Genomic DNA, 11,661 nt, shown 5'->3' on the forward strand with positions numbered 1-11,661 from the left:
CCAATAGTGTTCCACCATATTCGCAAATAATACGCAGGAACTTTGTCACCCAAGTCACTGATATAGAGTGTCTATTGAGAGAACGAGAGCCTCACCCTGGAAACCGCACTTCTTCGTGTTAGACTAAAGGGTAGATTCACGTGCACCACAATCACAGAAAAATATCGCGTAGTTATATTATTTACGCCCGTTCGCGGATTCAGAACCGTTAAAGTGTAAACTCGAACGTATGAATATAGTGATGTAGACGTTAACCGTAATTATATCGTGTCTCGCGTATGACATCCCCGCTTCAGCGTAATACACTTGAAATGTATATAATGAAGGAAGTTGTTTTTAATTTTATATAGCGGTAGGTTTGAGGAAGAGAAATTCTATGCTTTCGTCTAGTAAGTATGACGCTCTCGGTCGTACATTTGTTGACGATGTTATCATATCTGATGTAGGTTGGTGGCTTACTGTATCCCAAGCTTCACTAATGTTGCGATGTAAGAAAATATAACTGTGCTCGGGCGTTCTCTTTGGGAGCAAAGACTGGATTTCGAATAACCATTTTGACTCTTAATTGTTATAGCAGCAATCATGATTTATTTGTGGTGAAGCTGAGAGCTTCTTTACAATTGTGGATATCACAGTATTACTAAGAGCCTCCTTTACTATTTCTGACATATCTATAATTTTTCTTTTTACTCTGGTCGCTACTCAATTGAGGCTGAGTGCACCCCGAAATCCAAGCACAGAGCCGAAAAAACTTCGACTCCGCCGGGAATCGAACCCGGAACTCCGGAGTGCAAGCCTAGTGTCATATCCACTCGGCCACGGAGGCTTCTTCTTCTTTTCCAATTTGGATCAGCTTCTTCCGCCCTTTCAGCCATTGGCCGGTTTTCAACTGAATTATTGATTACTGTGTCATGGGCAACCATCAAAGTGATGGCAGTTATGTAAAATATATTTTTACCTTCTTCTTCTTGAAATGGAGATGCTGGTATTCAGAAAACAGTTGTTACAGATTTTTAAATTAACTAGTGTAGTTACTGATTGATCGAATAGTAAGCATTCCAAGCTTGAAGCCTATGTGAGGCTTTATATGAGGGATTAGGTGGGCCGGTCCCGGAGGTACTGCAATACCGGGTCAACCCGCGACAGAGGTGGATCTCTATGTCCGGTGTGATCCATAAATGGATCACATCGGAAATCACCCAAATTGGGCCTCCGGACCTAGCGCTAATTCGTGTTTTCATGCTTCGTACACAATGTGCTAGTGTTTCTCGTACTTTTGATTAAAAGCTTAAGTTGATTTAATCGACATTACTTATTTAGATTTAAGAATATGGACAGTTAGGGTAGGGATGTGCGCGTACGCAATCCCCGCTACCAAAAATTACGCGCCCGAGGTATTCACATTTGGAATACTCGCAGGGGTCAACCCAACCTAAGTGCAATGGAAGGGCCTCACCCTGGAGGAACCTCCTTCTTGATCAAGGTAGCCTCCACGCCAGGTAAGTATGATTTCTTTAGCGTTCAGTTAGACCTTAAGTGAAACTCGAAACGTAAAATAGTGAGAAGTTAAATGTAAAGAGAGGCAAGGTGCTTCCACTCAAGCGAATACAAAATATCATGGGGAGTTGTTTTATTTATGCGCCGGTTGTTTGAGGCACAAATCTTGCTCGGATAAAATAAAGCGTCACTATTTGTTTGACGATGTTTATTATTTATTTAACATATTTGTGTAAAAGAGAAAATTAACTTGTGGGCGTTCTCTTTGGGAGCAAAGACTGGATTTCGAATAACCATTTTGACTCTTAATTGTTATAGCAGCAATCATGATTTATTTGTGGTGAAGCTGAGAGCTTCTTCACAATTGTGGATATCACAGCATTACTAAGAGCCTCCTTTACTATTTCTGACATATCTATTTTTTTTCTTTTTACTCTGGTCGCTACTCAATTGAGGCTGAGTGCACCCCGAAATCCAAGCACAGAGCCGAAAAAACTTCGACTCCGCCGGGAATCGAACCCGGAACTCCGGAGTGCAAGCCTAGTGTCATATCCACTCGGCCACGGAGGCTTCTTCTTCTTTTCCAATTTGGATCAGCTTCTTCCGCCCTTTCAGCCATTGGCCGGTTTTCAACTGAATTATTGATTACTGTGTCATGGGCAACCATCAAAGTGATGGCAGTTATGTAAAATATATTTTTACCTTCTTCTTCTTGAAATGGAGAGTGTGGGTCTTTATTTGGTTTGTGGATGGGAATTACGTTTGCGTTCTTCCAGGTTGAGGGGAAGTAATCGTTTCGAATGGCGGAGTTAAGAATATCCACGAAAACTTCGAGGAGAGAGTCGGGTAGTTTTTTAAGAATAATGCCCTGAATACCATCCTCGCCAGGAGCCTTGGTGTTTTTAAGCTTTGAAATGATTGTTTGGACTTCGTTGCGGTTTGTGTAAAGTTGTTCGTAGTTGTCATCGTTGTTAATAGTGGCTCTGACTTTGGTAAGAGAGGCGTCGCTTGAAATGGAGATGCTGGTATTCAGAAAACAGTTGTTACAGATTTTTAAATTAACTAGTGTAGTTACTGATTGATCGAGAAATGGAGATGCTGGTATTCAGAAAACAGTTGTTACAGATTTTTAAATTAACTAGTGTAGTTATTGATTGATCGAACAGTAAGCATTTCAAGCCTGAAGCCTATGTGAGGCTTTATATGAGGGATTAGGTGGGCCGGTCCCGGAGGTACTGCAATACCGGGTCAACCCGCGACAGAGGTGGAGCAAGCCCCTAGCACTCCGTCATTTTCCAAAAATCAGTTTAATATACTGGCACCTCAATGAGGCGCGTATCAGATATTAAGCTGATAAGAACAGATACTACACTTTGATCTTAGCCAAAAGGCCGAGAAGCGATAACTTCATAATAAAAATGGGGAGCATTATGAACTCAACTGCAAAACAAGAACAGTGAGAAGTTGTACACAAGAACAACTACTTTGTTCCCTCATATTTAAAGAATAAACTGAAGAGAGCCCCATAGAGCATTGCCAAGAACAGTGAGAAGTTGTACACAAGAACAACTACTTTGTTCCCTCATATTTAAAGAATAAACTGAAGAGAGCCCCATAGAGCATTGAGCAGTACACATAAAATACGAGGGGGACGTGAAGTTATGCGCGAGCACATCATCTCTCACTTCCCCTCTCATTTTGTTTTCATCAACGTATGTTATCTCAATATCTCTCCACTACAAGTAGGTACTAATGTACTTACTACTTATGTACACTCACCCACAAAATTACTTGGACACTTCGAAAAATTTCCATAACTTCGCTTCTACCTGTTCTAATGTACTTACTACTTATGTACACTCACCCACAAAATTACTTGGACACTTCGAAAAATTTCCATAACTTCGCTTCTACCTGTTCAATACGGATGATATTACTAGGGGATATCCCAAATATTGTTTTCAATCATATATGCTACTTTTTGTTGGTCAAAATGTTCATTAAGTTTCATTTTTATGGCCTTCCTTCGTTCAAGACCTTTCAGTAATAATTCTGCTATCCTGGAAAATCTTGTTTTTCTTTCTCTAGTGAGTGATTATTGTGCTCATTTCTGATAAATTGCTTAAGAATATGTCCGGGTACCCTTTGAAGTGGTCTGATTTAAATCTGGATATTGTGGAGGTAACCCAAGCCGTGTTTTCAATTGATGAAGGTAACGTATCCGTTACGTTGCCCAGAAGTTTAATGTCCCTCGAAGTACCATCCCATATGTTCTTAAGAGGTTCCATGATAGTGGACCTTACCTGGACAACGAAGAAAAATGCCTAAACCCACACAAAATGGCCGTTATATCGTGTCCCAAGTACTCAGGAATTGCTTTGCCACTGCTTTGGAGGTCCGCCAGTAGCTCCAGGATGTAAGAAAAGTGCTTTTGAATCAAGAACCTGTAAGAATAAGGTTAATGGAAAACAAATTGACTGCTAAAGGGATTGACTGCTAAAGGGCCCCACAGGGCCCCAGAATTGCCCGCACATCACCGAAGAGCTCGGTTAGAATATACTTGTTAGCATTGTCCCCCCCACAGGGCCCCAGAATTGCCCGCACATCACCGAAGAGCTCGGTTAGAATATACTTGTTAGCATTGTCCCGGGCAGCCCATTGCCCATTGGGTTGTAGTTATCTAGCACCAAATCCCCTATCCTGAGTCTCAGAAGAGTTGCCTTTCAGTGATCTTTCCATCAAAGAATAAAAAATTAAAGCGGATAGGTAAATAAAGTAAAATAAATAAAATAGCATGAAAAACAATTCAATCACGCTTTACATGAGTTCATTTTATCCGAGCAAGATTTGTGCCTCAAACAACCCGCGCATAAATAAAACAACTCCCCATGATATTTTGTATTCGCTTGAGAGGAAGCAGCTTGCTTCTCTTTACATCTAACTTCTCACTATTTTACGTTTCGAGTCTCAGTTAAGCTCTAAATCAACGCTACAGAAATCATACTTACCTGGCGTGGAGGCTACCTTGATCAAGAAGGAGGTTCCTCCAGGGTGAGGCCCTTCCATTGCACTTACTGCTAGTTTTGCTGCTACGAAACGAAGAACAATCAAGTTTGATAATTTGATATGTTTCCATGGGGCAGATTCGAGACTAGTGATAACAGCGTGCCGTTTGTTGAGGCGTTCGTGCACTGTGCCGGTAACTGAGTGGCTCGCGATTGAGATTCATGCATTAGCATTAAAGATTAGAGTAATAATTATAATTAGCATTAGTATTAGAGATTCCAGTGAGTTTTATTTATAGATATGTCAGAAATAGTAAAGGAGGCTCTTAGTAATACTGTGATATCCACAATTGTAAAGAAGCTCTCAGCTTCACCACAAATAAATCATGATTGCTGCTATAACAATTAAGAGTCAAAATGGTTATTCGAAATCCAGTCTTTGCTCCCAAAGAGAAAGAGAACGCCCACAAGTTAATTTTCTCCTTTACACAAATATGTTAAATAAATAATAAACATCGTCAAACAAAGAGTGACGCTTTATTTTATCCGAGCAAGATTTGTGCCTCAAACAACCCGCGCATAAATAAAACAACTCCCCATGATATTTTGTATTCGCTTGAGAGGAAGAAGCTTGCTTCTCTTTACATTTAACTTCTCACTATTTTACGTTTCGAGTTTCACTTAAGGTCTAACTGAACGCTACAGAAATCATACTTACCTGGCGTGGAGGCTACCTTGATCAAGAAGGAGGTTCCTCCAGGGTGAGGCCCTTCCATTGCACTTAGGTTGGGTTGACCCCTGCGAGTATTCCAAATGTGAATACCTCGGGCGCGTAATTTTTGGTAGCGGGGATTGCGTACGCGCACATCCCTACCCTATCTGTCCATATTCTTAAATCTTAATAAATAATGTCGATTAGATCAACTTGAGCTTTTAATCATCAAAAGTACGAGAAACACTAGACATTGATTGTAGTCCTTCAACAATATTGACATAATATTAGAATCCTTTCTCCGCGAGAAGTGATCAAATAGGAGGTAGGTACCTACAATATTATGATTTGAAGTTTCTCTTTGGTGTGGGCGCTATACTAAAAGCCGAGAGAGCATTGGGACAAGAGGGCAACCAGTGCGGTTCTCAGCACTTCACCCATACGAGAGGTTGAGTAACCAGTAAAGTGTAGGAGAGGGACTAGACAGAGGGGTAGTTCCGAGTCCTGTCGATCTTCTTTGTCTTGACAAGTTAACTCTTGCAGTCTTGTTAAAATATTGTGATCGAGAGCACGTGGTAGATACGCTCGGGGAGTTGTGCGTCCTTGTTTCAAGTAGATTTTCTAAATCAAGTGATAGAACAAGTACCATTATCACCTTTCCACTTTTCCAGCTAGTTTTATTATTTCTTTAGTCGTAAATGAAGTTAATTACTCCGGTTATCTCTTTAAAAGATACTTAGTTAAGTTAATTACTCCGGTTATCTCTTTAAAAGATACTTAGTTAAGTTATTACTTTTCCAGCTAGTTTTATTATTTCTTTAGTCGTAAATGAAGTTAATTACTCCGGTTATCTCTTTGAAAGATACTTAGTTTAGTTCGGTTGTAAACTGAATCCGGAGCAAAGTCTAATTTTCCTGGTATAGTGTAATTAAATTAGGATGGAGAGAGAGAGAGAGAGAGAGAGAGAGAGAGAGAGAGAGAGAGAGAGAGAGAGAGAGGAGACACACCTCCAGAGGCTCCTGGATGGTCTGGCGAATTTCTAATGCCTATATGTATATTTGTTGATCTGATCTGAAAGGTTTCAATGGTCTTGAGCATGTTTTTTCATTTCTTCATAGCTTCTTCCTTTCAAAATATCCGCCAGCATTACAAATTCCTTTCTTCCTCTTGATCTCCTTCCTTCAATTGCATTACCAATGTTAAAAGATCATTGAAATAACGAAATCGATTATGAATGAGGCACTTGGTAATTACTGTAATATCCCACACAAGCGAAAAAGCTCTGCTTTAGGTACCTCGTAAATCGATAAAGTAACAAAAACAAGTCTTCATCCTACAATCGAGTAGGTATCGGTAGGCAACATGTACTTGGTCATCCATCCATGCTAGAGCTGCAAAATTGATCGGATAGATAGATTTTGGTGGCCCTGAAAAGGGCCGTTTTAAAGTAAGGTGATACGATTGTAGACACGGCGGGTGGCAGCAGTTCACTTGGTGACGGTATTGGTGAGCCCTCGGACACGGCGTGCTTGGCCAGTTCACACCGGAGAGCAGGGAGACGCACGGCGGTCTGGATTTCCCGACTCGTGATCGTGGACGCGCGCTTGTTGTAGTGGGCAGACCGGGAGGACCTTTCGGCGGCGATGCGCTCGGAAAATGTCGTTTGACGGAACGTTCAATGATGCTCATGGCTTGAGGACACCGGTGTCCGGGTTCACTGCTTGAGCACCTTGCTAGATGTAATGCGTACGACTCCTCCTGCGCTTCCTTGCTTCTTGTCGACTTGTGATGTTCTTCTGGGTCTTTCCGGCTTTCTTCAGCTGCTTTACGCTTGACTTGCAGCTGCCATGTGATCGAGGAGAGCGCATCGGACGAAAGAACGGCTACGGAGATGAAACGATAAAGTTCAGCCAAAAATGGCGTTAATCTGAACTTCACCACGGACTAAGCGAGAACGCAATCACAAGCAGCTTCAGCGACTCGATGATAGGTCGCAGCAAGTGGGCATAAAACTGCACTGGGTTTCGTCTAATACCTAAGTGGGGGCTAATCTATAATATCTAGGCTCTAATCTTTCAATGCTAAAGCTGAATCATGCAAATCGGCGAGCGCACTCGTTAAGCCGGCAGGCAGTGCACGAACGCCTCAATCAAAACGCACGCCGGGTGTTATGCACTAGTTCCTCGATCTCATCCTCAACCAGACAAATACAAGACCGGCCGTGGTAAGGGAGGAAAGGGACTCGGAAAAGGAGGCGCCAAGCGGCCACAGGAAAGTACTCCGTGACAACATCCAGGGAATTACCAAGCCCGCCATCCGTCGTCTGGCGCGTCGAGGTGGAGTCAAGCGTATTTGCCGGACTCATCTACGAGGAGACCCGTGGCGTTCTCAAGGTGGTCCTCGAGAACGTGATCCGCGACGCCGTCACCTACCCGAGGCACGCCAAGAGGCAAACCGGTCACCAGCGCATGGACAGTCGTCTACGCGCTAAAACGTCAAGGCCGCACCCCTGTACGGTTTTGGCGGGTTAAGCACCACCAGGCTGTCTCACATCAGCAGACGAACCCTTCTTAAACGGCCCTTATCAAGGGCCACCAACATGTTTTGTTCTCCTCTTTTTTATCAAATCCCCTAACAGTATGGTTGTACATAAGTACAAATCCAAAATGACACTGAGATTTTTGACCGAGCGGGTAGTGATAATGACAATAACGTTTCAACGGGACAGTTTTGTTTGCTTTTGTTTTTGACACACTTTCAATTCATTAAATCCTGCCTCGGTGGCGTAGTGGATCAAGACGCTCGGCCTGGTAAACAGGAGGGCGTGGGGTTCGATCCCAGCCGAGTACTGGAATTTATCATCCTCAATTATTTGAGAATTTGACACCACATAATAATGGAGCTCTAAGGGTTAGGTGGTAGCGAACGCCTAAGGCGTTAACCTCGCCTAGTGGTTGGCGCTTCCACTCAAGTATTACTATTATTATTATTATTAAAATTTGGGGTCTTAAATCTGAGCAAGACCCACGTTTGGTCCTATATTTCATCGCCTAGTACCATATTTTAATTACGTAAGACGTATAGTCGTATAGGTACCTTATTTTCTATTTCCATATAGGTATTATGTGGTTTACATTCAAACCTGATAGTGTGTGTGCTCATCAGCTGTCAAGTATACTATTTTTTAGAAGAAGAAGAAGAAGAAGAAGAAGAAGAAGAAGAAGAAGAAGAAGAAGAAAAAAATAGAACGTAAAAAAGGTATGGATTTCAATTCAAAGTACAATACGAAAAAAGTGAAAATGACACTAGTGGGTTTGATCCTTTAATGTAATGTATGTGTGTGTTGCCAAATCTGGAAAGTGTACAAATCATTATCTGGTAAATACCATAAATTCAAATCTGCGATTCTGTCAGTTTTTTTTCTGGAACAACACTATTGTGTTCCACCCTACTTACTACAGACACCATATTATGATATTATCCACAACTAAAAGGAATATGTTCCTTCTTCGAGTACGGTGTGCGGGTCCAATCAATCGCACTCAAAAAGGTGTAACTCAAAGTCAACAGTTGTGATTCAAAACAAGAGAGAACACTAATTTGGTGGCCCTCAAAAGGGCCGTTTTAAGTAGAGTTAAAAGCTGAACAGACGAACCCTTCTTAAAACGGCCCTTATCAGGGCCACCAACATGTTGTGTTCTCTCTTTTTATCAAATCCCCTAACAGTATGTTGTACATTAGTACAAATCCAAAATGACATGAGATTTTTGACCGAGCGGTAGTGATAATGACAATAACGTTTCAACGGGACAGTTTTGTTTGTTTTGACACACTTCATTCATTAAATCCTGCCTCGGTGGCGTAGTGGTCAAGACGCTCGCCTGGTAAACAGGAGGGCGTGGGAATAACGTTTCAACGGGACAGTTTAGCATTTGTAGATTACCTAATGGTTGTTTGTTTTGACACACTTCATTCATTAAATCCTGCCTCGGTGGCGTAGTGGTCAAGACGCTCGCCTGGTAAACAGGAGGGCGTGGGTTCGATCCCAGCCGAGGTATGGAATTTTATCCTCAATTATTTGAGAATTTGACCACATAATAATGGAGCTCTAAGGGTTAGGTGGTAGAGAACGCCTAAGGCGTTAACCTCGCCTAGTGGTTGCCTTCCACTCAAGAGTCTATTATTATTATTAAAATTTGGGGTCTTTATTATTATAATTTTCTTTAACCAAGATCGAAAAATTCCCGGAGGGACGGGCCCCGCTTGTTTTCTAACCCTCTGTCCCGGCGGCAATTTTTAAAATTTATTTTATATTTATTTTTGTTTGCTTTGTAATTCGCTTGTTTGTAATATCTAATTTAAATCAGAAGTATAATATAAACGTGCAAACTAGAGATAAAAAGTAAAAAATGAATTCAGATTGTACGCGTTGCGGAAAAAAATCATTTGGGGTCTTAAATCTGAGCAAGACCCACGTTTGGTCCTATATTTCATCGCCTAATACCATATTTTAATTACGTAAAACGATTAGTCGTATAGGTACCTTATTTTCTATTTCTATATAGGTATTATGTGGTTTGCATTCAAACCTGATAGTGTGTGTGCTCATCAGCTGTCAAGTATACTATTTTTTAGAAGAAGAAGAAGAAGAAGAAGAAGAAGAAGAAGAAAAAATAGAACGTAAAAAAGGTATGGATTTCAATTCAAAGTACAATACGAAAAAAGTGAAAATGACACTAGTGGGTTTGATCCTTTAGACGTATAGTCGTATAGGTACCTTATTTTCTATTTCCATATAGGTATTATGTGGTTTGCATTCAAACCTGATAGTGTGTGTGCTCATCAGCTGTCAAGTATACTATTTTTTAGAAGAAGAAGAAAAAAAATATAGAACGTAATTAAAAGGTATGGATTTCAATTCAAAGTACAATACGAAAAAAGTGAAAATGACACTAGTGGGTTTGATCCTTTAATGTAATGTATGTGTGCTTCTCCCCATCCTAGGCAAACTCTACGAAAGAATCGTCCTGATCAGATTAAACAGAAATAAAACTGCCCTCACGCAGGACGAACAGTTCGGGTTCCGTGCTAAACACTCTACATGCCACCAATTAACTAGAATAGTTAACGACATATCCATCAACCTTACGGCTGGCCGGCCCTCGACCGTCGTCCTGCTTGATATCGAGAAAGCCTTCGACTGCGTATGGCATGAGGGTGTAGTTCACAAACTTGACAAACTTAACGTTAACCCCATCATAATCAGAATAATTCTCTCGTACCTATCAAACAGAACTTTCCAGGTCCGATATAACAACAAACTCTCATCTAAACGCCGTCATTATCTGGTAAATACCATAAATTCAAATCTGCGATTCTGTCAGTTTTTTTTTTTTTTTTCTGGAACAACACTATTGTGTTCCACCCTACTTACTACAGACACCATATTATGATTATTATGCACAACTAAAAGGAAGATGTTCCTTCTTCGAGTACGGTGTGCGGGTTTAATCAATCGCACTCAAAAAGGTGTAAGTCAAAGTCAACAGTTGTGATTCAAAACAAGAGAGAACACTAATTTGGTGGCCCTAAAAAGGGCCGTTTTAAGTAGAGTTAAAAGCTGAGGAGGAAGGGGCTTAGGCTTTCTTTTCGGTCTTCTTGGGCAAGAGCACGGCCTGGATGTTGGGCAGAACTCCTCCCTGGGCGATGGTGACGCCGGACAGGAGCTTGTTCAAGGCTTTCTTTTCGGTCTTCACCTAGCGGTGCTAACGAACTGGGCTCCTCTGCACTTGCGCAGATGATTGGAGTAGGCATTTCTTTCAGGTCCGACCGGGCGTAGCGGCCCTTCCATAAACCCCTGACACTGACCACATAGGTTTTTATTTCTTCTTTTTTTGTCTCCCTGACGCTTGAGTTTGGCCAAATCCCCTGACAGCGTTTAACGCAATCCCTCTAGCATATTGACCACATAGGACCTACCTACTATTTGACCACGGGTCTCTTAACATTATTTATTCTCCCATCTCCCTGACACTCTAAGCATAGCTTAGCCCCCTGACAGCGTCTAACGCACCGCCCTTGGCATATTGACCCGGTGGACTCCTTACCTCCTACCGGTACGCACTTACAACACTTACCTTACAACATCCACACGCATAACACATGATCAAATCATAATGCAAAGATCCGCTAGACCTACCACCCCTATCAAACACATGAACGAAGCCTTTTTCACACCGGGCACTAGTACTACATACAGGACAAAGCTCCTTTTCCAGGAGGGAGCTGACCTCTCCAAGATGAAGGTTAGGCAGACGACCCCGGCATCTTCCTCAATAACTACCTCAAATCGTTTCAGCCCACTCAGTAACACTGAAGAAAATGACGAGGACACCTCCACGGTCTCCACAAAATCCCAATCACCACACCAATCTCTAAATCCCATTC

At 41.8% G+C, this 11,661-nt stretch overlaps 3 non-coding genes and 2 pseudogenes across 3 annotated transcripts; 2 read left to right on the forward strand and 3 right to left on the reverse strand.

Moving 5' to 3' along the window:
* Positions 1-1,344: 1,344 nt before the first annotated feature.
* On the reverse strand, positions 1,345-1,507 carry LOC113471637. The gene has a single exon (XR_003394261.1). It is a non-coding gene; the product is annotated as a U1 spliceosomal RNA (small nuclear RNA).
* Positions 1,508-2,707: 1,200 nt separating this feature from the next.
* Positions 2,708-2,900, reverse strand: LOC113471641. The gene has a single exon (XR_003394263.1). It is a non-coding gene; the product is annotated as a U2 spliceosomal RNA (small nuclear RNA).
* A 1,597-nt stretch (positions 2,901-4,497) lies between these two features.
* LOC113471639 lies at positions 4,498-4,647 on the forward strand (annotated as a pseudogene).
* A 565-nt stretch (positions 4,648-5,212) lies between these two features.
* Positions 5,213-5,375, forward strand: LOC113471638. The gene has a single exon (XR_003394262.1). It is a non-coding gene; the product is annotated as a U1 spliceosomal RNA (small nuclear RNA).
* A 1,211-nt stretch (positions 5,376-6,586) lies between these two features.
* Positions 6,587-7,082, reverse strand: LOC108253720 (annotated as a pseudogene).
* Positions 7,083-11,661: the final 4,579 nt, after the last annotated feature.

Source organism: Diaphorina citri, unplaced genomic scaffold, assembly GCF_000475195.1.
Source record: "Diaphorina citri unplaced genomic scaffold, Diaci psyllid genome assembly version 1.1 scaffold2725, whole genome shotgun sequence".
Classification (NCBI taxonomy): Eukaryota; Metazoa; Arthropoda; class Insecta; order Hemiptera; family Psyllidae; genus Diaphorina; species Diaphorina citri.